Here is a 25,709-nt window from a genome sequence, read left to right on the forward strand (position 1 = left end):
TGGCTAGGGAAAAACAGCCAAATTCGTTTTTCATCATTGTAGTCAATGGGCTTCATAGGCTAACATTGGGAGACTTTATTTTAAAATAACAAAGTCTTATTTTCAATAGCGATTGTTGGAAATGGCCCTTTTTGCAGGGTCATCCCCAGTCTTTTTGCCTCCTGCCTCCTATTTTTTCTGACCTGCTGCTGTTGGATTTTGAACTCCCACCCACATAAGTAGCTCTGTAATCATGTCTCAGACCTGCACTGCAGTGTCTGTGTGTGCAGTTTTAACTGTAAATTCGACTTGGCGAGTGTACCCACTTGCCAGGCCTAAACCTTCCCTTTTCTTAAATGTCAGGCACCCCTAAGGTAGGCCATAGGTAGCCCCAAGGGCAGGGTACAGTGTATGCTTAAGGTAGGACACATAGTAATGTGTTTTATATGTTCTGACAGTGAAATATTGCTAAATTTGTTTTTCACTGTTGCAAGGCCTGTCCCTCTCATAGATTAACATGGGGGCTACCTTTAAATCTGATTAAAGTGTAGATTCCCTTTGTTAGCGGATGGACATGTGGAGTTTGGGGTCTCTGAGCTCACAATTTAAAAATACATCTTTTAGTAAAGTTGATTTTAAGATTGTGCGTTTGAAAATGCCACTTTTAGAAAGTGAGCATTTTCTTGCTTATACCATTTCTGTGACTCTGCTTGTTTGTGGATTCCCTGTCTGGGCCAGTTTGACAGTTGGGCTGAGTACACCTCACACAAGGCTGTGACACAAAAGGAGCTGGGGTGTAGTCTGCGTTTCCTGATGAGCAATCTGTGCTAGGAGTGAGGGGAGGAGTGGTCACTTACACTTGAAAGGGCTGTGCCTGTCCTCACACAATGCCATCTCCGACCCCCTGGTGAGTGTCTGGGGCCTGGCCTGGGCAAGGCAGGGTTTCACATTCAAAAGAGACTTTACTTTGAAGTAGGCCTGCTTCAAAGAAGAAATTGGGTATAAGTAGGGCACCCAAAACCACAGACTTTAGATCACTTCTGGACATCAAGAGGAACCTCTGCCAGGAGAAGAGCTGAAGAGCTGAGGAGAAGTGCTGCCCTGCCTGTGACTGTGCTTTGTGGAGCTATCCTGCAGTTGCTGCTTCTGCCAGAGTAAGAGGGCAAAGACTGGACTTTGTGTGCCTTCCATCTTGTGAAGAAATCTCCAAGGGCTTGATTTAGAGCTTGCCTCCTGTTGTTTGAAGTATCAGGGACAGCAAAGACTTCTCTCTGCCAGCACCTGGAGTCTCTGGAGTCTCTGGAGAGACTCCTGCTCTGACAAGTGGTGCCCTATACAGTCCCTGGGCCCTTGAAAAGGAAGGCTGGTGGAAATCCAAGGAAAACGACTTTGGACGACTTCGGTCTGACGCCGCTGCTGAATCCGGTGACACCGCCTGCACCCGACGCCGTGATCTTCACTGGAACGCAGGCCCAACGCCGCTGCAGACCCACTGAAGTCCGCGACTCCGTGGAAGTCGCCGCACCACCTCGTGACTGATGCCGCTAGAAGTGCGTGGATTCAACGCTTCGCACAGATGCCGCGATCCCCGACTTCGTGCATCGGCTTGTTTTCACTCTTCACCAAAGGTACTGTACTTGGGGGTCTACGCGACTCCGTGTCCGGCGCCGCTGGTGTCGGCTTGTTGGGAACGACTCCATCACGTCGCCGCGTTAACACCTCATCGAAGCATTTTGTGTTTCTAAGCGCTGTTTTTGAGTTTAACCTTTAAAAATTCATAACTTGACTTGTGTATGTCGGATTTTTGTTGTTTTGGTCTTATTTTGTTTAGATAAATATTGCCTACTGGTGTTGTGTCATTTTGTAGTGTTTTCATTAAGTTACTGTGTGTGTTGGTACTAATACTTTACACCTAGCACTCTGAAGTTAAGCCTACTGCTCTGCCAAGCTACCAAGGGGGTAAGCAGGGCTTAGCTGAGGGTGATTCTCTTTTAACCTGACTAGAGTGAGGGTCCTTGGTTGAACAGGGGGTAACCTGACTGTCAACCAAAGACCCCATTTCTAACATCAATGAACTAAATATAGCAAGTTTTGTACCAAATTAAATGTTATAATAAATCTAATTTTTTATTTTATTTAATATAACTAGTACAAGGGAAGAGTTTTAGAACTCTTTCTGAAAGTTACCAAGTTCAGCCCTGTAGTGCCCTTTTCTTATTGGTCAGCCTCTGGCAGCCTGAGCCAGGATACCTTACCTTAAGGAGGTGTGAAGTGGCCTGGATTGAGACAAAGGAAGCATCTGGTGGGCTGAAAACTGCTTCGGGAAACGACAGAGCAGGATGGAGGAAGAGAAGCCAAACTGGTCTTCAAAGAAGGGAAAGCCACTTGGGACAGAAACTGGACCTCCTCCATTTCCTGCACCCCCAGACAGATGGGAGTCCCTCTGATTAGAGTACAAGTGGAGCTGGAAGGAGTGCATTAAGAGTGACTTAGCTACACCAGTAGGTAGACTCAGCCAGATTGAACCTCTAAGGATGAAAGGTTGCTATCTTGGATTTTTAGAGAATGTTGCTTTCTGGGATTGATTTTTGCCACACTTCACAGGAAGTGGTTACCCCGGAGGATGGTGGCCTGCACCCCATTGGACAGGAGCACCCACTCTTTCCTATCCTCAGAAGCAAAGATAAATATGGCAGAGCCCTGCTCGATGAGGATATTGGAGAAGAAGGACTGCCCTGCTTAACTCCTGGCCTGCACCTGAAGAACTGCACTCACAAGGACTGCATCAGCTGCACACTTTGGGTTCCATCAAGAAAAGGGCTTTGCTTTGCTTCTGTAACTCCAGGAGTGGACTCCCTATAAGACACAGGTACAAAGAACCTGGGCCAGATTCCACTGCATCAAGTCCTGCACGTCCTGCAAGAAGAGCCCAACTGACCAATGTCCAGTGACCATTTGTGGATTCTGACCAGGTACATTCTGGGAATTGTAGTCTAAACTTCCAAGGAGCAACTCAGTGCTTCTGGAACCTTGGATCAAGTTTGTGGACACTTCAAGAATCTAAAATGACCTCTGCAAGAAGATCCAGACGTTTGGAGACGTTTGGAGCAACTGTTTTAAAAAGCTCCATAAGTTGAAGAGGTGTATTGTGGGAGATGTAGTCTCAGATACCAAGAGGTAAACCAATGTCTCTTAACCCTTGGCTGGTGCTGTGGACCACTTTTCTGAATCAAGAAACAGTTCTGAAAGTAAGTGTAACAGTGTCAAATAGTGGGTGGTCTGAACTTTGGACTTTGTCGCTGGCCAGTGTGACCTTTTTTTTATCCCTTTGGGTGCTATTTGCTTCTAAGTGCTAGTAATACTTTTAATCTTTAAAAAACATATCTCTGGTTCCCTACATTGGAGTTTTGTAATTTTGGTGTACTTTTAATGATAAAAATATTTCCTACTTTTATAGAGTGATGTTGTATTTTTATTTTGTGTTGTGTTTCACTCATTTACTGTTTTGTTGATGCTAAATGCTTTACACACCTGTCTCGTAAGTTAAGCTGGTCTGCCCGTGGGCCAAGCTACCAAGAGTGTGAGCAATGATTAATTTATTGAGACCTTGACTGGGCCTAGTGGGGCATTTGTGGCCTATTGCAAAGTGCAGGCACCTACCTGCCCTTACCAATAACACCATATTCCAACACCCTCACAATGAAGCAGACATCCAGTTCAGCTATTTGTTACAATGCACTTATAATGCAATGAATAGAACATACATCACATGTGTAATGAAGTATCCCATCCAACAAATGCTAAATAACCCCTGAAGTCACAAAGTAATAGACAGCTGCATACTAAAGTGCACTCTTGAGGGCAAGGTTGGGAGATCTTCATGCAAGAAGTTCTGGGAGAGGTAGCATTAGGAAGCCAGGAGATGTTGCCAGATATTCAGTTACCATTTCAGCAGAAGTCACAAAATTCCATGTCGTTCCACTATTTTGGAAGTATAAATATTTTTGTGTCTACATATTGGAGAAGTTTTTATTTCATTGCGATCTATGAAAGTTAAGAGCTAGGTGAAGTGTCAGTCAAAGCCCTTCTGCTTCAGTTTTAAATAAATTCTGAAATAGAAACAATAGGTGTTGCAACCATCGAGTAATCTCTGAAAAAGCTTTCCTACCCACTGTTCCATTAAGAAACCGGAGGTATAATTGGATGGACCTCATCTCCTCTGAACAAACCGAAACTCAAGCAATCCGGACCAGTTTCAGCTGTGCCTGAGCTCTTCAGTGAGGTGCTGTTTAAGTCCTGTGGCACAGCAAGAGTCTCACCATCGTGGCATACCCATTGTGCTTACACCATCACATCAAATCAACAGAAGCTAATAGGTGGCATGCCTGGAAAAGGTTCAGCAATTGGCAGACCCTCAGACCACATTCCATTTAATCTTTTTCTTGCCCACACCATCAGTCCAGACATAGTGCCACCTTGTACAGTTTTTGATCTTCCGTAGCAAACATACAACAGTATCTGTGATTAAAAAAAAAATTCAATCTAAATAAAGCTCAGATAAGAATATAAGGGCCAGATGTAGCAAAGGCTTTTACCCATTCTGTGTCTATGGGAAAAAGTGTTCGTGCATATGGCCCTAAGTTCCTTGCTGCGAGCTTGTGTGATTAAGGTTAAAGAGACTCAGACCAAGAAAGGGCTTGCATATTCAATTCATATTCAAGGTAGTTGAATGTATAAATTTGAGTCAGACAGGAAGTTTGAACTAAGTGTAAAATAATAGAGGAAGAGTGTTAGACCTGACAGCCTTTGGTGTGAACTTGTCCCAAACAGTTTGCCTTGTTTGCCTTGTTTGCTCCCGTTTTAGAACTCTGTACACTTTACCACTGCTAACTAGTGTTAAGGGGCTTCCACTCTCTCCTGTAAATATGGTAAACGTGGCTTATAACCAATTGGTACCTTTAAATTACTTAAAAGTCCACTGTACAGTGCTACTACATGTACCCATGGCCTTTGTATTAAATGCTACAAGTAGGCCTATAGCACGTATTGTGTGACCCACTGAAGCAGCCCTTTAAAGATGTCTCAGGTTTGCCATGTCAGCCTGTGTGCAGTTATAAAATGCCAATTCAACCTCGCGAAACAAACCTTTCATCAGGCCTAATTCTCCCTATTAAATACATTTAAGTCACCCCTAGCTAGGTCCTGAACAGCCCATAGGGCAGGGTGAAATGTGTTTGAAAGATAGGACATTTGCTTTTAAGTTTCACATCTTCTGGTAGTGAAAAACTCAGAAATCATTGCAGCAATCATTTTATGCACATGCAGCAATGTTAGCTTATTGTCAGTTTAATTGTCTGTTGGAAGTTGGATAAGTCAACATGAATATTTTGCCACCCTGATCTCTATGAACTTGCTGAGTTGCTCGCTGTCATCCATGTCTGTTCTGTGATGTCAGCACACAATAACACAAGTTACTTTCCCACTTTTTGAAAACATATTTAAATATTTGTAGTTCAAATGTACAGGCAACCGTCATTCTAATTTAATGTCCTAAATTCATGCTTTACTAACTGTTACCTCTAGTCATCACAAAATAATTTTAAGAGGCTGGAACATTCATTCCAACGATAGAAGGTGGGTATAGTTGCAAGTCTTTCATCATTCAAATATTTTATTCATGTATTTTTGTAGTTTCTATTTGGCTCAGCAAAGCTTAATGGGCATCACAGCATCTCACATACGTTTTACAGATCTTAAAATGGCATCTATATTTGAGTCTCAAACTTGAAAGGGACATATGTTATTATCCACAATTCTCACAGTCTCCGGAGCAACTGAGCAATATTGAAGTTGAAATTAAGGTTTACCCTGTAGCATCCTAGCCAGCAAGGGAGCATGCAAAAGAACATGCCACACAGGGAGCTCTGTAACAGACATCTTAATTTCTCATCATACGATCATGTACTGCCCTCTGATTAGGTCATAACCACTTATAGCCAAACCTTAACACCTCCCAGCAAATTATGTCATTCCTCTGTTAAGTGCGCCCAGAATGATAAGGGTCCTAGCACACATAGGGGCAGATTTATGAAAAGTTATTCTTGCGCCCCTTACCATGTGTGGTCCATATTCAAAATACAGCACACCATGGTGGTAATCAGGAGGACTAATGTCATCATTTTTTGCGCAAGCTGGTGCTTTGCAGGATTAGTGTAAAAAATGATGACTCTAATACTGCAAAGCACCCAGAGACCCATTGTAACCAATGGGAGCCTCTTTTTAACACCTGCACCTAGCAGGCGTTACAAAATGGCAATAAAAATGGCACAAATGAATCTCATAGATTCCTTTGTGCCATCTTTACAGCCCCCCAGTGCTGGAATTCCTAATTCCTCTCTTGCATACATTATACCTTGCGCAGACATAATGTGGGGCAAAGGGTTTGTAAATATTGTACATCATTTTTGCCCTTCCAACGCTACATTAGCATAAAAAATTATGTTAATGTGACGTTGGAATGCTGCAAGGCCACCATAAGTCCAGGCCATAGTCTCACAACACTAGACTATACTCCCCCTTTGTTAAATATATATTTTTAAACAACAGTCACAATAGATTTCTTCAATAAGTTGTCGAGGCGCTTGCCCCAGTCGATCAGATAGAGTGGTATGAGGTGGTTGAGACGCACTGTAATTGTGCACCAATGGCACAGGTTCTGATGTTCGATCTGGACTGCGAGGTGGGATTGCTGCAATCATAATTGCAGGAGCTGACGAATATTGACGTAAGCGCTTAAAGTGTGATGAATCCCGTGTTATAGACTGTCAGGGACAATACGCTATCACCACGTGTGCTCCCTGCACGTCACAACCCTCAGAGGATCGACAGCAAATGGAGTGTCTGTTTTCCACTTCTGTTTCTGCTTGATCAGGACCCAGTCACCTTAATTTAAGACTGTTTCCTGAGTTCATCCATGCAGATCGGCACATGTTTTCATTTTGCACTTTTGAGAAGTGTCTGTGAACCGAACCTTATCATCATTTAAGGACCGGTACACTGCCCACCGTGGCAGCTTGATTCTGATGACTCTCCCAGAGAGCAAGGTGCCAGGACTCTCCTCAGTTGTGGAGTGAGGAGTTGAATGAGAAGCATGCAGGGCTTGACATAGGGCCTGGTTTAATTCAACCCCATCTATCAGTACTCGTTGCATTACCTTTTGAGGGTAACCATCAATCGTTCCACAACACCATTGGCTTGGGGACACATAGGTGTAGTCTTTTGATGTTTGGCATTTAGTCTGACTAGAAATTGCTATTAAATGGTGCCCAGTGTCAGATTTGAGAATGGTGGGGATACCCCACGCTTCAAAGGTGTCATCTAGCCAATAGATGACCTTGTCATGGGTTGTTGAAGATACCTCCTCTACTAAAGAGAAGCTTAAAACCTCATAAATGACTACCATGAGATGATGTCTGTTTCCTAAAGGCACAAAGAAATCAACCACAACTCTTTCCCAAGCCTGTGAGGAAGGTTACACATTGACAATGGGTGCTGTGTCACTATGAGGGAAAGGCAGCTGCAGCAGCCAGACTCGTCCTGGACATCTCCTGACACAGCCACATCTCCTCCCACCTCAGAGACCTACACTGTCAAAAGCGTATCACATACAAACTCCTGATCAACACCTACAAGGTACAGCACAACATAGGACCGGCATACCTCAACCACAGCCTCACCTTCTACGTACCCAACAGACACCTCCGCTCTTCTCAGCTCGTCCTTGCAGCTGTCCCCAAGATCCGGAAAAGCACAGCAGGAGGAAGACCCTTCTTCTACCTAGCAGGCCAGACATGGAACATGCTCCCTCCCAAGCTCAGGCAAACCCCATCACTGAAGAAGTTCATGAAGGACCTCAAGACCTGGCTCTTCGACTGAGCAGCACGCCCACAAACAGTGCCTTGAGGCCCTATGGGTGATTAACCACTCTGTACAAATCTCTGATCGATTGATTGAAAGATGGCAAGCTATGGTAATCTTTAGCCATTTTGGAACTAGTGGTACTCGTGAAAACTGATGTTTCTTTACCCGGCTTGTGTACAATTGCAAAGTTGTACTCTTGCAGTCACAACCTCCACCTCTCAATGTGAGCGGGTATCTTGGCTTTCAGATTTCCAAAAATAGTGAGCAGCGCTTGGTGGCCTGTAATAATAGTGAATGTTTTCTGTAGCAAAACAAATGAAAATGTTCACAGACCCACTCTACAGCCAGACTCTTTCTCTGGATGGGAATAGACACATTCTGTGTCAGACAGGCTTGGACTTGCATAGGCTACAATGTTTCTCTGAGCATTAGGATGATCATTATGTTGAGCAAGGATTGCCCCCAGCCCCTCCGGACTTGCGTCTATTATGATCTCAGTAAATATTTTGGGAGCAAAATAGACCATCTCAGTTGCATTCAGAATCACGTGTTTTATTCTTTTGAAGCTTTGATCACAGTCAGCAGACCACTGGAAAGGGGCATTTCATTTTATCAAGTCTCTCAATGGGGTACTCACTGTAGCAAAGTCATGACTGTAGCTTGAGCAATAACTGGCCATGCCTAAGAAGGATCACAACATGGTGCCATTTGTGGGGGGCAAGTAGCTGACAGTGCTTGCCCTTTATCTGGGTCAGAAGTAATTCCTCCATCAGAGAATATGTGCCAAAAGAATGTAAGTTTGGTCTTACAAACTCACACATTTCTGTGAGTTCAGAATGAGACCTGCATCAGGGGTAACTGGCACACTTGTGTAAGATCATTGTCATGGACTCTTTACAATGCTCCAAATACCAGTATGTCATCACTGTAACTAAAAGCATGTGTGACAGGTTGAAGTATTTGATGTTTAACAACCTGAAATATTTCTGCAGCTGACGACACTCCAAAACTCAACCTTTTGTATCTGAACAATCCAACATGATAAAAAAAAGTAATGATATACCTACAGTTCTCTTCCAACTTGAGTTGATAGTATCCCTTGTTCAGGTCAAGACAGTAGAAGTATTTGGCAAAGTTCAGTTGCATGATCATGTCTGCTATGTGTGGACCAGGATCTCTTTCTCTATTGATTTCCTTGTTAGCCTGGAGCATGTCAACAAAGATGTGCACTGCATATCCACTATTCTTTTTTGGCACCACCACTATGGGCAAAACCTATGGCGTAGGACCAATGGAGCACTCAATGATGTCATGCTTCAACAGCATTTCCAGTTCTTTCTAATTGGCTTCTTGTAAGTGAAAAAAGACTCTGTGGTGTTGTTGGGCAATAGGGTGACTGTGCTCATTAATGTGAAGTTGCACTTTTATTGTCTTGAGCATTGCAAGACCATGAAACAATGGAAACTGACTCACAACTTCACATTAAGTGTGGTGGTTTTAATTAACAGGTATCAGTCCCTGGCTGTAAGCAGCAGAGGCAAAACTGAGTAGGCAGGCACTGGACAGAGTTCATTGAATAACATAAATTAGTGCTTGCACTGATACTGCTTTATGTTGCATTGTCACTGTGAATGATCCTTGACTCTGCAACAATTTAGAAGCAGCCCACATGTATACCTTTGTATTTGATGGGTGAGGTGTGGCACTAGAGAGAGGCTATTGAACTTCTCAAGTGGCATGATGTTATTCGACACACCACCATCTATGATAAAGGTTATGGGGCAACTGTTGACTTTTATTATAATCTTGGGGCACTGTTTAAATCAATTTGGTTGTTTGGTTTGATGGTTTGCCTTTGTCTTTTTTCTTTTTTCTTTTTTCTTCTTTGCAAGCAGCCAAACCCACATGTGTCTTTCGTTCCTTGGTCGATATCATAATTGCTCATCCATCTTCATCACTGGCATTTGATAATGATGTTGAAGAGCATTTGTAGGGTGAGCTTGATGACCATTAACTTTGTCTGGTTTCTACTTGTCGCAATTGATGTTGCTTTTTGACCTAGTGGGCCTGGTGAGAATGCTTCTGGAAACCTCTGGTGTCTCTTTTCCATTCTCACTGTGATGTATTTGTTTTTTCTTTCACTTTGCAAACTGTTATGAAGCTTACTGTTTCCTTTCTCGCAAGCTTTCATGCCTGTCCTATTGCTGGACATTTACCTTCCTGGAAAAATGAAAACCCACATCAGAAACACAGCTTTTTCTTCTTTGAAGACGTAGACTTGTATGCGTATACTTTATACTTGTGCTTGTCTTTCATGACCAGCGCTAATACATTTTTCACTGCTCCAGCGTCCATATCATCAGCTTGTCAGTCTGGTCTTTCATCGTCTCCTGCAGTAGACTGAGCGTCTCTCCTAACATCCGTCTTCTGAAAGAGTCTGAAAGGCATTTGGCTTCTTTATCATCATTAAATTCACTAAACTTACAGTATTTGATAAGCATCTCAAGTCTTTCAACAAGCTCATGCATCATTTCACTAGCTTGTTGTCTCATTTGATTGAAATTGTACCTTACATAGTTGACATTGGGCATTGGATTGTACTTTGTACCCAATGCTTCTTCGATCTGACAGTACGAAATTACATCAGTCTGCTACATTTTCTTCACCATTTCTTTTACTCCATCTCCAGCAAGGTTCTTTAAATACTTAATGGTTTTCTCATCATTTACTTCTTCTAGGGCACCTATGAAGTCATGGAACATCTCGATCAATGCGGTCCACCTGGTGCCAATATTCTGCTTCATTGCCATGTCAAATGGAAGTGGTGGTTTCAGAAACACGGCTGCATTGTACTTTGTGCTCTCGTCTGCAGCCATTGAAAATATTCAGTATTCCGATGGCTTTTGTTGCACTGGATGCCACTCGCCATTGTGCACACATCGGCCTCTCAACCGAGTCTGGGTTGTCACACCCAATTCGAGGTCATGGGGGACTTCCCTCGCTCATGAGGGTAAGGGCATTTGTACTTTTGTACCTGGTTATCACTGCCTTGTGTTAGGAAATTTAAAACCCACAACTCCCATCTTACTGACCAAAATACGCCCTTGACTCCATGGGACTCCATAAGGAAAATAATACCTTTAGGTTGTGGCATGCCCTAAGCTTAAACGCATGTCAAATGGAGCCATAAAACAAAAATATCAGCAGAATTTAAACACAAAGGTAATGATGGACTTGGCCCTTTCTGCAGGGCCATCCATAAACATTTTGCTTTCACCCTCCTGTTTTCTGAACTCATTTTTGTTGGCTTTTTTGGACTCTGCACATTTTACCACTGCTAAGCATTGCTGAAGTGCTTCTGTTCTCTCCTCTAAGTCCTGAAAAATTGGTCCATGCATAACTGGCACAATTAATTTACATGTATGTCCCAGGTAAAGTAGTACAGCATTGAACCAGGGCCTGTAAATTAAATGCTACTGGGTGGCCTGCAGCATTATTTGTTCCACCCAATTAAGTTGCCATTGCAACCTGTGTGTGCAGTTTTAAACTGCCAGTTCGACCTGGCAAAATAAATCTTTTCCCAGGCATATAGTTTCCTTTTGAATACATATATCACACCTAGTGTAGACCCTACACATCCTAGAGGGGAGGGTGCAGTGTATTTAAAATGTTGAACATGTACCTTTAAGTTTTACATGTCCTGCTAGTAAAAAAAACTCCTAAATTTGTTTCTCACTACTACAAGGCGTACCTCTCCCATAGGATAACACTGGGTTGCCCTATTACATTTAATAAGTGCGAATTTCCAATTAGGAGCAAGTACGAAAATTGAGTTTGGTGTCTAAAGAATTGTATTCAAACATATTTCATGGTAAAGTTAGATTTTGAATCACAATTATGGAAATTCCACTTTTAGAAAGTTGGCATTTTCTTGTCAAGAAATGTAGCAGCCTCATGCATCTGAAGCTCTATGGAATGTAACAGCACGAAAAGGGTACACAGGTTATGGGCAGTAGAGAGGCTGAAACTGATCATGCCGTAGAATGTCATGCAGAAGTGGGTAGAGTCTATTGGCAATGAGTTCGTCCAGTATCTAATTGTTTATTAGAGCAAGGCCTGTAGGAGATACAGCTTTCTGTATTCTAATTAGCTGGTTTCAGATAAGGATGGTTGTATATGGCTCAGCAACTTTGTGGGAATACTCTTTAAAGAAGAATGGAGTCAATCCATCTGTACCTGGAGTCTTATCGCTGGGGATGCGGTGTAATACTTGTTATAATGTTTAAGTACTGCCTATGAGTGTCTTCTATCCAGGGGAATTAGTAGAAATTAAGATACTCCCTGACTTGAGAAGTCCAGATGTGTCAACATCAGGACAGTGCGGGCTCTATGGGCGACGTAATGCAAAAAGCCAATCCTTATGTAATGTAATAATTCATGCATTGTGTGTTGATGCAGTATGTTAACCTTTTGCATTGCAGAGATTTATCTTGAAACGTCATTAATGCTGTTTGCAATGTATTGCTCATTTTCAGGGCTTTGCTGCAGGATTACAGGGTGTGATTAGGGTGTGGCCCCTATTCTGAGCCCTTCTAGAATCCTTTCCTGCAGTCTGGCTGGGTGTGGCATGTGGGCGGGGCCTGGGTCTATTTAAGGGACCCAGCTTAGCTCCACGTGCTCACTATTCAGAGGTCCCGGTGCAGAGCAGCAGCATTTTCATGAGCTTCCGTTCCGGAGGCCTACCTAGGCTTTTCTAGGCCCTGTCCTCATTATCTTGGTGATCCTCAAGCAGGGCGGTAAGGCGGAGGTCGGGTTAGGCCCTTGACTCCGTTTTCAGAAATATTCGGGTTTTGGGCCTTCTGGTTAATCGCGTGTGCAATTGTTTTCTTGGCATTTAACTCTTGCAGTACAGGTCGGCACAGTGCGCGATCATATCTTGGCATTTAAACCTTGATGGTTGAATCGGCAGCAGTGTGCGCGATTCATTCTTGGCCATTAACCCTTGTAGATCAGATCGGCAGAGTGCGCAATCGTTTCTAGACATTTGAAACCTTGATGGTTGAATCGGCAACAGTGTGCGCGATTCATTCTTGGCACTTAACTCCTGCAGTACAGATCGGCAGAGTGCGCAATCATTTTTATGGCATTTGAATCTTAATGTATGAACCGGAAACAGTGTGCACGATTCATTCTTGGCATTTAACTCTTGCAGTACAGATCGGCAGAGTGCGCGATCATTTCATGGCATTAGAATCTTGATGTACGAATCAGCAACAGTGTGCGCAATTTATTCTTGGCATTTAACTCTTGTAGTATAGACCGGCAGACTGCGCGATCATTTCATGGCATTTAACTCTTGCATTACAGATCAGTGTGTGATCATTTCAGGCTTTTTCGGCTCACTGCACAATCTGGCAATAAGGTGTGCAAAAGTTTCTAGACAACTGACTCTTGAAACCCAAAGCCAAAAGGAGTGATATTCAATGTTCAGAGTATTGTTGAAACCCAGACTCAACAGAGTGTTATTCAATGTTCAGAGTGTTCTTGAAACCTAGATTAAACAGAGTTTTAGTCAATGTTCAGATTATTATTGAAATCCAGATTCAACAGAGTGTTATTCAATGTTCATAGTATTCTTGAAACCCAGATTCAACAGAGTGTTATTCAATGTTCATAGCATTCTTGAAACCCAGATCCAACAGAGTGTTATTCAATGTTTATAGTATTTTTGAATCTCAGATTTAACAGAGTGTTATTCAATGTTCATAGCATAAAATGTTATTCTATAAACACTCATATGAAAGTTTGCATAATCCTTCTTTATTTTCCAGGTACCCAGAGCTAATAAGGTCATGTTATAGAAAAGCTCTTGATCATTCATGTTATCAGTATATAAATATTTAGAACAAAGTTTATGAAAGTCAATGTGAATAATCTTGCTATTGCGTTCTTAACTCTTGCTCCCACAGGTCTACTCCCCGCTGTTCCCAACCTAAAACCCCACCCCCTGCTTGGCCATTCTTTAACTCTGTGCTATAATAGCTAGTAGAGTTTGGAGCTGCCAAGAGGTGGACATATTGGGATCAGGATCCGAGGATCCGGTCACCCCTGAGAGAATAGTGAGCCCACAAATTTTTAATCCTCCTGGTTTGCGCTAGGTTCTCAATATGGCCCCATAGGACGAGTTACTTCAGGTAGTTACGCAGCTCCAATTAGATGGAGTTGAATCTAAAAAACATAGCAGCCAATCTAGCAGAAAGGGTGGATCAATTACAAAACAGTGTGGGAAAAATGGAGCAAAGTACTTTGGGTGCGGGTGGGATTAATCCTTCAACTAACATTTCACTCACATTTCCCAAACCCATTCCTTTGGCTCCCCCAGAAAGGTTTTTAGGTGATCCTCAGAAAGCACAAGCCTTTTTGACTCAAGTAGAATTGCATTTTACATGTCAACCGAACACCTTCCCTGATGCCCAATCCAGGGTTGCCTTCCTGCTGTCCTAATTTGACTGGAGACGCAGCCACCTGAACAATCCCTCTTGTGCGTAAAGACAGTCCCCTGCTTTATGATTGGAGAAACTTTGTCCGGGAATTTGAAAGGGTGTTTGATCGAAGAATAGTTACTCCATCCGCGAACCGAGAACTGCTAGAATTCCGACAAGGCAATTAAGACCTAGTTTCTTATTTGGCTAGCTTTAAACGGCTGATAGCAGAAACATCCTGGCCTGAAGAAGAGCAAGCAGCCCTGTTCTACCAAGGACTCAAAGATGAGCTAAAAGACATTCTTGCTCAGATCGATCCTCAACCCACAGAGTGTCAAGATCTGATAAATCTTGTTTTGAGACTAGACCATCGTCTTGCAGAATGACAGGGAACACGCAAAAAGACTGAGAAAAATTCCGGGTGTGTTCAGGAGTACAGAGAATCACAATTTCAGAGAGGGAACAGTCATGAACCAATGGAAATTGGAACCATCAGGCGGCCTTTAACAAAAGAAGAGAAAGATCTACGTAGAAACGACGGACAATGTCTGTACTGTGGTCGAAAGGGCCATTTCGCCAGATAATGTCCCGCAAAAACCAAAAGACAAACAAACCCCTACCAAGAAGGTTGTAGCAAATGCACAGATCAACAGAAAAACTAGAACACCCAAGGTGTACAGAAGGGTTGCTCTTGGGTGTAAAAGTGGAATCTTCACAAGATGGTAGAAAACTTTTACTCAAGTCAAGACATCTAAGGCTAGATCTAGAAGTACTGGTAAAACAAAAGACTTATCTAAAGAAAGCCATAGTAGATTCTGGGGCTACTGGAAATTTTATCGATGCACAATTGATCCAAAAATGGGGGATCCCATGTAAGAAGAAGAAAACACCAGAAATAGTACATGTCGTAGATGGAAACCCCCTATCTGGAGGTCCAGTGACTCTGCAGACCTTCCCCTTGTCTGTGAGCTGTAAAGGGGGAAATCAAGACACCAAACACGAAGAAAAAATAATCTTTGATGTCATTCATGCTCCTCAGTATGGGATCATCCTTGGAATGCCGTGGCGAAGCTACCATAACCCTGTAATAAATTCGCAAGAAAGGAAAATCATGTTTTCTTCACTCCTGTGTAAAGAAAAATGTCTCCAGACATCAAGTGTCACAGATCTTCGCAAATCCCACATAGCAATAGCCGCTGAAACAGATGTAACACTGCCTCTGCAGTATTCATCATTCCTTGACGTTGTTGACAAAAAAGAAGCCTTCTCCACCGCCCCAGTCTTGACTCATCCAGATACTGACCATCCATTCATAGCATAAGCAGAGGCTTCAGACATGACAATTGGGGCAGTGTTATCGCAACACAACAAAGTTAATTACCAAATGGATGATCTATCCAGACAAGGTTCTACCATGTTAACCATAATCCAGCCCCCACAAGCTATCATTGCTCCAGACAAAATCCTTTGTATCATCAAAACCAAATACTTTTTTGAAAACATTCGTAATTCTTTCACCATGGAAAAAAGGCAGAAATGGGCTCAAGCAGATCCCAAAAGGTCGATCAAACAAGGCCTACCTTTTCATAATGCATGTTTATTTGTTCCAACTACCAAGCTGCGCAAATTAGTGTTTCATTGGTTGCACGTTATGCCTATGGCAGGTCATCCAGGTATTCCTAAGACTCTTGAACTAATACAACAATATTTTTGGTGGCCTACTTTGACAAAAGATGGCAAGCAAATGGTAGCTAACTGCGAAGTTTGTGCTCACATCAAGACAAGTCATTCAAAACCAAAAGGGCTGTTACATCCTCTCCCAACTCCACTCCGACCCTGGGAACACATGTCATTAGACTTTATTACAGGACTGCCAGTTGTTCAACTTCACTCAGTAATCCTTGTCGTGGTAGATAGTCTCACTAAATATGCACATCTTATTGCTTGCAGGAAATTGCCTACCTCCAGTAAATTGGCAACAGTACTTTTAAATCGAGCAGTCCGTTATCATGGATTACCAAAAGTGATTCTCTCCGATCGAGGATCACAATTTGCCTCTAACTTCTGGAAAAAGTGGTGCAAAATGCTACAAGTTACATCTACACTATCTGCCATTCAGGATCCTCAAACGGGTGGCCAAACTGAGGGACTAAATCAAACATTGAAACAATATCTGCGTGCTTACGCTGAGAAAGCACTTCATTCTTGTAAATCAATGCTTTGGTTAGCTGAACTGGCCTACAATAACTCGTATCATACTTCCAGTGGCGCAACACCTTTTTATGGACTATTCGACTATCACCCTAATACTTTGCCAATGACAATTCCACAAGAAAGTTCACTTACACCAGCGGTGTCTGAAACAATACGACAACTCCATGAAACCCAGAAACAAATACAGCAACATCTAGATAAAGCAAAGCAAACGTATAAAAAACATGACGAAAAACATTGTGAAGGACCACAATATAAGCGAGGAGACAGAGTGTGGCTTTCCACACGCCATATTGATTAAAAAAAAAAAACATATGTTCAATCCCAAATATATAGGTCCTTACACAGTCCTTCAGCAGATCAATCCAGTAACCTATAAACTGCAGTTACAAAAATCACTACGTATTCATCCAGTGTTTCATACTTCTCTCCTGAAAAGCGCAGTCCAAAAAACCCGCTCCCAACCAGCTCCAGGTCTAGTACAGGGAGAATTGGAATACGAAGTAAAACAGGTTCTGGATTCCAAATTCAAAGATCATAATCTCTGGTATCCAATATCTTGGAAAGATTACGGTCCAGAGAACAACTCATGGGTCTCCTCATCTGACATTCATGCTCCACGACTAGTGCAGTGTTTTCATCGCCTAAACCCAGACAAGCCAGGCCCTAGAGCGCGTTCGGGAGAGGGGAGTACTGCCAACATCAGGACAGTGCGCGCTCTACTGGCGACGTAATGCAAAAAGCCAATCCTTATGTAATGTAATAATTCATGCATTGTGTGTTGATGCAGTATGTTAACCTTTTGCATTGCAGAGATTTATCTTGAAACGTTATTAATGCTGTTTGCAATGTATTTCTCATTTTTATGGCTTTGCTGCAGGATTACAGGGTGTGGTTAGGGTGTGGTCCCTATACTGAGCCCTTATAGAATCCTTTCCTGCAGACTGGCTGGGTGTGGCATGTGGGCGGGCCGGGGTCTATTTAAGGGACCCAGCCCAGCTCCACGTGTTCACTATTCAGAGGTCCCGGTGCAGAGCAGCAGCATTTTCATGAGCTTCCGTTCCGGAAGTCTACCTAGGCTTTTCTAGGCCCTGTCCTCATTATCTTGGTGATCCTCAAGCAGGGCGGTAAGGCGGAGGTCAGGTTAGGACCCCGACACCGTTTTCAGAAATATTCGAGTTTTGGACCTTCTGGTTAATCACGTGTGCGATTGTTTGTTTGACATTTAACTCTTGCAGTACAGATCAGCAGAGTGCGCGATCATATCGTGGCATTTAAACCTTGATGGTTGAATCGGCAGCAGTGAGCGCGATTCATTCTTGGCCATTAACCCTTGTAGATCAGATCGGCAGAGTGCGTGATCATTTCTAGACATTTGAAACCTTGAGGGTTGAATCGGCAACAGTGTGCGCGATTCATTCTTGGCATTTAACTCTTGCAGTACAGATCGGCAGAGTGCGCAATCATTTTTATAGCATTTGAATGTTGATGTACGAACCGGCAACAGTGTGCGCGATTCATTCTGGGCATTTAACTCCTGCAGTACAGATCGGCAGAGTGCGCGATCATTTTTATGGCACTTGAATCTTGATGTACGAACCGGCAACAGTGTGCGCAATTCATTCTTGGCATTTAACTCTTGCAGTACAGATTGTCAGAGTGCGCAATCATTTCAGGGCATTAGAATCTTGATGTACGAATTGGCAACAGTGTGCGCAATTCATTCTTGGCATTTAACTCTTGTAGTATAGATCGGCCGAGTGTGCAATCATTTCATGGCATTTAACTCTTGCAGTACAGATCAGCAGAATGTGTGATCATTTCAGGCTTTTTCGGCTCGCTGCACAATCTGGCAATAAGGTGTGCAAAAGTTTCTAGACAACTGACTCTTGAAACCTAAAGCCAAAAGGAGTGATATTCAATGTTCAAAGTATTATTGAAACCCAGACTCAACAGAATGTTATTCAATGTTCAGAGTATTCTTGAAACCTAGCTTAAACAGAGTTTTAGTCAATGTTCAGATTATTATTGAAATCCAGATTCAACAGAGTGTTATTCAATGTTCATAGTATTCTTGAATCCCAGATTCAACAGAGTGTTATTCAATGTTCATAGTATTCTTAAAATCCAGATCCAACAGAGTGTTATTCAAAGTTCATAGCATAAAATGTTATTCTAAAAACACTCATATGAAAGTTTGCATAATCCTTCTTAATTTTCCAGGTACCCAGAGCTAATAAGGTCATGTTATAGAAAAGCTCTTAATCATTCATGTTATCAGTATATAAATATTTAGAACAAAGTTTATGAAAGTCAATGTGAATAATCTTGCTATTGTGTTCTTAACTCTTGCTCCCACAGGTCTCCTTCCCCGCTGTTCCCAACCTAAAACCCGAACCCCCACTTGGCCATTCTTTAACTCTGTGCTATAATAGCTAGTAGAGTTTGGAGCTGCCAAGAGGTGGACATATTGGGAACAGGCGCAAAGCCCGACGATCCGGTCACCCCTGACAAGATGACTATGGAGAAGTATAGGTCAGAATACAAGGATCAAAAAGCTCACTCTCCCTTATTGGTGTCAAACATGGGCTTACCAGAATAATCAACCAGCTTTGTAATGTAGGAGCTTGTCCACATTTTGCTCATGCTAGAATTTTCCTAGGTCTATCCACTTCACCATATCATCTGGCAATTGCATATTTAACAATGTAATGAGTTTCCAACACCACACCTCCTTGTATGTAGTCAGTTTGTTCTGAATGGTGGCCAAAAAATACAGGTCTTTAATAGCATAGAAATCCAACTCTAGGGAGGAGACTTTGGCTCTCATTGCAACTCGTCCGACCGCAAAGGTTGTATTGCCAGGTGGCCGCCCATGCGGCCGGAAACCCGCTGGCCACATTTGGACATCCCCACTGTGCCAGCAGGCGGAAATGGACTGCTGAGTGCATGGGCAGTGCAGGGGCCCCCAGGGGCCCCCAGGGGCCCGTGACTCCCCTTCCCCCCAGCCTTTCCATGGTGGTCTCTCCTGCCATGGACAGGCTGGCGGGAAGGGGAGTCATAATCGCCAGGGCAGCGCTGCCCTGGTAGATTACAACCGCCGGGACAATGATGGCGGAAAACCGCCGGTCCCGGCAGTGTGACCGTTTACCACCAGCCTGTTGGCGGTACGATCGGCAATTCAACCTCTGGGGTAGGTGATGGATCCCCATGGCACAAGCCCCCAGGACTCTGGTGAGTAGCCAGTAATCGATTGTGGACCAGGCAGCATTGGCAGAAGAGGTGCATGTAGGCATCTACATGTCTTTGATCACCAAATAGTTATGTTCCAATATGATGATATTGGGTTGGTGTACTGCCTGCGGTTTTGAGTGCCTGGCAGTGCAGACTCCTCCAATGTTGTATTAAGCACTACATTGCAGTATTCCACACAAAGGATAGTTCCAGGGCCTGGCCCGAGTACCCCTCTCTAAACCTCCAGAAAGAAAATACATTTTGGCAGTCCATATTCGGTCTGTACACAGACATGATTGATAATGGCTGTGTCCCCACTCCATGTCCCACAGGACACCCTTGCAGATCACATCAACAACTCCTCTGGTATAAGCCGAGTACGAGGCAACGTGCCCTTCATTGATCTAACTGGCATGGAAACAAGATAATGAGGCAGGGCTGAGATGCAACTTCTGGAGCAATATAATGTCAATGTTCTGGCAGTAGAGATGAGAGAAGACTTGCCTTGCTTTGTGCGGGTCAATCATCCACAGAATGTTCCAAGAGAACAGTTTTATGGAGTCATTTTGAGGGGGCTGGCCTACCCAAAAGAGCTGCTGATGTCCTTTTATATCAGTACCAGTAGGAAAAAAGATTCAAAAGGTTAACGATGAGAAGGACCTGTATGAAAATAAAAGAGAAGGAGAAAATGGAACCTGGGTTAGTGCCAGCTCCACAGCAGGAACGGGAATCCATAATTATAACTGAGCCAGCTACAGGTGTCGACATCTATGGTGGTATTTCATGTGAAGAAGTCATGTATGTGCCCTCAGCAGAAAGTGACTGCCAGTTTAGGGACTGTAAAAAAGTGAGGTTTCCATTTAGTTGGATCCTCAACTTAGCAGGGTGTATTTGATGCCTGCTTTCATTAACAGTCGTTTGGCAAGGAGATACTCCCACCACATTGACTGAACTGCAGTCATAATGTCTGGACAGATGAAAAGGCAGTTACCTGATATTACAGTTTGCTGCACTCCTGGGCAAAGTGCAGTATGGTGTCCCAGTCCTTACAATTCAATAAAAGGGCAATGATGGGAAGAGCAGGCACCCCAGAGGAGCGCACGGGTCAAGGAAGCAATGAGCACATTCCATGAAGAACATAGTGCAAGGGCCTCATTGAAATTGTGAGCAGAGCATTGTCTCTATATAGAATGCCATCCTCTCTGTGGTTGGGGATTCAAATATTGTTGCAAAGTGTGTGCACCTCCAGGTCCTTTGTTCTTTGCCTTTATCAAAGCCAGTACTTTTTCCATGCAGAACAGTTGTTCATTGTGCAAGATCACACAGTCTTCAGCTTAGAGGCATGACGTGGAGATGGCGGTCTTGGGCTCAATTCCCTTGGACCAGATAATTCTCACCTTGGTGCCTAATCTAATTAATGGGTCCCACTCTGTAACTCTGGGCAATAGCTTGCTTAATCTCCACAACGTCCCTGACAGTGCTTGGCTTCACCCTCGAGGTTGCCCAGAAGTGGGCGCCTCACAGGGAAAAGCCAGGAGGGGTTCCACAGCGGTATGCCTACAGTGCCTTGAGACCCTAACGGGTGAGTAGTGCGCTATACAAGTGTGAATTTTGAGTTTTTAAGTTTGACCCTCCATCTGGTAAAGCCAGCCAGCATGCCTTTCTATCCTTTCCTTCATGTGGTCCAGACTGGTAGAGAGGGAATTGGTTTGTTAGCCGATCAGCCAGCACCAGAGGCAACAAAATGGGTACCAGCCCCACCCTGGCAAAGAAACGTTAGAGGCCAGGGGATTCAAGCAGACCTGTAACGTGGGGTACCACTGAGAAGGCCAGGTGACACTAGCATTAAAGATCACCGGGCAAACGAGCCAACCTGATCCAGAGAGCATCCCACAAGGATCAGAGATGGCCAGGGAGCAGTGAAGGAGGTAAGTCCATATTTTCAGCAGCAGGGAGGTCTGAGGATGTGACAAGTGTGACCTAGCTTTGAAAAATAGCAGTTTAAATGATTGGGAGCCTGGGGAGGCCACTACAGGTAGTGTATATATGGAGTCCTGACTCACCCTTCAACAGACAGTCAGGGACAGGGGGCATAAGCAGACGTATGGTATGAGGATCCACCAGGGTGTTTAAGTAGCTCCAGGTCCAGTGGCATAAGGTGGATAGTGTTGTAGTTGGACTCTTGCTCTAGGCAAGACTTCTGGTTTAAGGATGACAGCACTTATGTTTGTAGGTGACTATGCCTATCCTACAACAAGTTGCAACTGTAGTCCCAACCCTTCCGGCTCACTAGCAGCTCCTCACCAAAACCCAAACAGTTAACGCTGATTTGTGGCAGCCTTTACGCATGAACTCAGGAGTATGACATCTCAGAGAGTGTCATGGTTAAACAGAGATTTACCCCTTTTTCACAGATACATCATGTCTCAATCAAACACAAGCAATAACGAAGATGCAGTAAGGTTTCAATAGTTTTTATTTAACACAACTGCAATCTGCGATAAGTTGCATGGGCTGCAATGATTAAGATAGTGAACAGTGCAAGGAACAGAATGGTAAAGACAAGAGTCATTATTATAAAGACCCCCACCATCTTGCAATAATACAAAAAGATATGAAGTGTGTAATATGTCCTAATACCCTATCATCATAGGCCTAACCTTCTACCTAAAGGAGAGCTTGGTATATTAAACCTAATCTGCCAGTGCCATGTCCCTGAAAGGAGCCTCCAACCCTCGTTACCTTGGAAAGAGGGCTCTAGCCCAGACTTCGTAGGGACACGAAATCCAGGTCAGCGTCAAGGCGACGTGCAGCATCGATAGCAGCGATGGTATCGAGTCTGAATCCCTCTGATTATCTGTCTAAAGTGTGATGTATTTATACAGATCTACTTGGACCCCTGACGTAGGTTGTTCCAAAACAATAGATAATGCTGCATGCGTGGGACAGTAATTTCTAATGTGAGCACCTACAGTTTGTTTGTCTTTGTCGCATGAGTTGACACCTTAGCGAGGTGACACTGATAACATAACTCTAAACAAAAAGGGCCTAATTATAAACAAGACAGCCATCTTAGAAGAATTAATTACATAAATGGTCTAAGACAGAGCAAGCTAAGTAGGTTAAAAGTCACTAGGTGACGGGGGCACGAGTCTGCAAGCCAAAAGCTAAGCTAACTCCTGTTATCCCATTAAAACAAACGAGGATTCACTGCAATAGCAGCCTGGTCAGCAACCCCAGTGCTCGAAGGCAGCTGAGCTTTAACAAGTCAGGATCGGCTACAGAGATGGGTTTTGGGCCCACCCCTCTCCTCACCAACCTGCTGGGCAGCACTGCTGACAATGCCAGTCGAGGCCCAAGAGTCTGTCCAGAGCATTGTCCCCAGCCAGTAGCTTCTCCCCAGCAGGAACCCTCCCGTTATGTCAAGCATCAATCAGTTCATCCAGCCACTGGGCTGCTTGTGACTTCCTTCAGGTTGGTAGCATAGACTCATGACTGGGGGCAATCCTTCTACCAACTCTGGGTACAAGTATCCAGGGTGAATAGTGGCAGCTCCCACAGGTCATTGGCCACTGTGGAGGTTCACCATCAGTGGGAAGGAAGTGGAAGAGCCAATAAGCGACAGCTGTAACAGGGGAATAGCACCCCCACAGGCTCAGACTTGCTTCTGCAGCTGTTCCATGTAGGGAAGGTGTCAGATCAGGTTCCTCCAAGCAGGATGGTCAAGTGCTTCTATATCTACACATTTCATAGATCTGAAAATGCAGATCTATCATTTCAAACATAAGAAACACCTTTTTTTGCATGCAATTGTCCTTTTAGTATGCCTAAGACTTCGTAAACTGCACCATCAGCCTCAATGTTTGTCATTAGAGTAAAATGTGAAATTCTGATTTATCTGTATTCCTTCAGGTGATCACCTCTATTGCAATTCCTAGACGTTCAAACATACTAAGTCATGTTGAATAGGCTTGTTCAGGGTCAGGTATGATTGTGGGGCAACCACCAGCACTGCCACAGGCACTGATCAACAAGCAGAAAGTCTAGGACAGTAGTTTGTAACCTTTTGACTTATGTGGACTTCCCATTGAATCATTACTGATATACAGGGACCTCTGGTCTCAACAATTTCTAGGATGTAATCCTCAAAGTAATAAACATAAATGTAGAAACAAGTGTACACCAGACAAATACTCAAATATTGAAATATTGTGTTTAATTTACAATCAAATACAGAAAAAGTTTTACAGTTTTCACATTTGCATCTTTATTTGTATACACTTAATTAGTTTTATTTGATTAATTGTAATATTATTTAATTTTGTAAAACAGTCATGGACCCCTGAGTATGCCTCGTGGAATCCCAAGTCCCTGATTTACAAAACTATCACTCAATGCAGTTCAGTAGACAAAAAAGGCTGTGCTGTGTTGCATGATAGAGAGAGAACAAAAGAGCGCCACATCTACAGAGATATGGCACTCTCCTCTCCCTAGCACCGGTGCAAAGCTTTGCTGCAGAGCACCACACAGACACCTTTGCACCATAGTACAAGGGTGTGTACATGAGTCTAGCATAGGTTTTTTACAGGAAGGCTATCCTTCCAATACACAGTACTATGCTGAGACCTAATGTAAAGCTTTTCCTACTTTGAATGTGTGCTGTACAGTGTAGCACACATGCAAAGTCAGAAAAGAAAAAAGAAATAAAAACATTTTTCCTTTTAACACCTCCTTTCAGATGGTGTTAATTTTTTGGTGCAAAACCCTGTCTACTACTGTTAGTAGATAGGGTTTTCGTCAAAAACATGGGTGGTTGCCTGGGAATGCCATGTACAACCCACGTAATGCTCCCTTGACGCTAAGTAAAGGAAAGTAGTTATTTGAGCTGCTTTGCACTACTTTTAGGCTACTTTTCAGCAAGAAACAAGTTTTGCATTGGAAAGTAAATTAGAAAAAAAGTGGTTTGTGCTGGTGTGCATCACTTTTGTGATGCAAATCAGGTGCAAAAGGTTTGTAAATCTACCCCCTAGTGTCCTCAGATAATAGGTTAGGAACCGCTCATAAATTATGTAAGGCAACAACTGCTCTTCCCAAAACCATGAACAAAAGTTTTTTGGACACCTACAATGTCCTTGTGAAACCCACATTAGCTACAAATGTGCACTGCCTCCAAAAACAACAAGCAGGAAACATAACATATGTCATAGTTTGTGGCTCACCCTACTGTTCCCCATAAGTGAAAGTTTCTGCACTGTGGTTCTATGAGAAGTATGCAGATACTATGTGATGCATGCAGTACGTTGTGTAGACCCTGGCCAGTAGATTGCCTGGATGAAAAAGGTACACTGATACGCTGGTTTTGAGATCACTCTGAGCTCCAGTGGATTAGAAACAAGCATTGGCAAAGCCAATATGTTTTGCCTATGCTAGACCTATTGGCATTGTAAATGTTTTTAAAAGATCTTGCACAGAAATGTGGGCTGCTGTGCACCTTGGCTCAAAGTAAATAAAAATAAAATGCTATGGCGTGGCCAGATGACCGCACCATATTGCACAGCAGTCCACGCTTCTGTGTAACACCTTAAAAAATAGTAAGTACCTCAAATATCTCTAAGTGAGCTATCTGGCTTTGTTACTGTTTTTTAAATATAGGTTAAAGTAAAAAACAAAGAGTTATGTTGTGACCAGCGCTGATTGTCATATTGCTTTTTGTTCTGAGGTGGGGGGAGGATGAGAGAGGAGGTGAGAGGACAGCAGTAAGCAACAACAAAGTGGGAGGGGCAGGCCCAAAAACAAACATGGGCAAAGTTGTATTAGTGATGGGGGATAGAGAGGGCCTACAAATACATCAAATCTTAAGGAATGCCTGAGTAAAAGTAA

The sequence above is a fragment of the Pleurodeles waltl genome, chromosome 2_2, assembly GCF_031143425.1.
Source record: "Pleurodeles waltl isolate 20211129_DDA chromosome 2_2, aPleWal1.hap1.20221129, whole genome shotgun sequence".
Classification (NCBI taxonomy): domain Eukaryota; kingdom Metazoa; phylum Chordata; class Amphibia; order Caudata; family Salamandridae; genus Pleurodeles; species Pleurodeles waltl.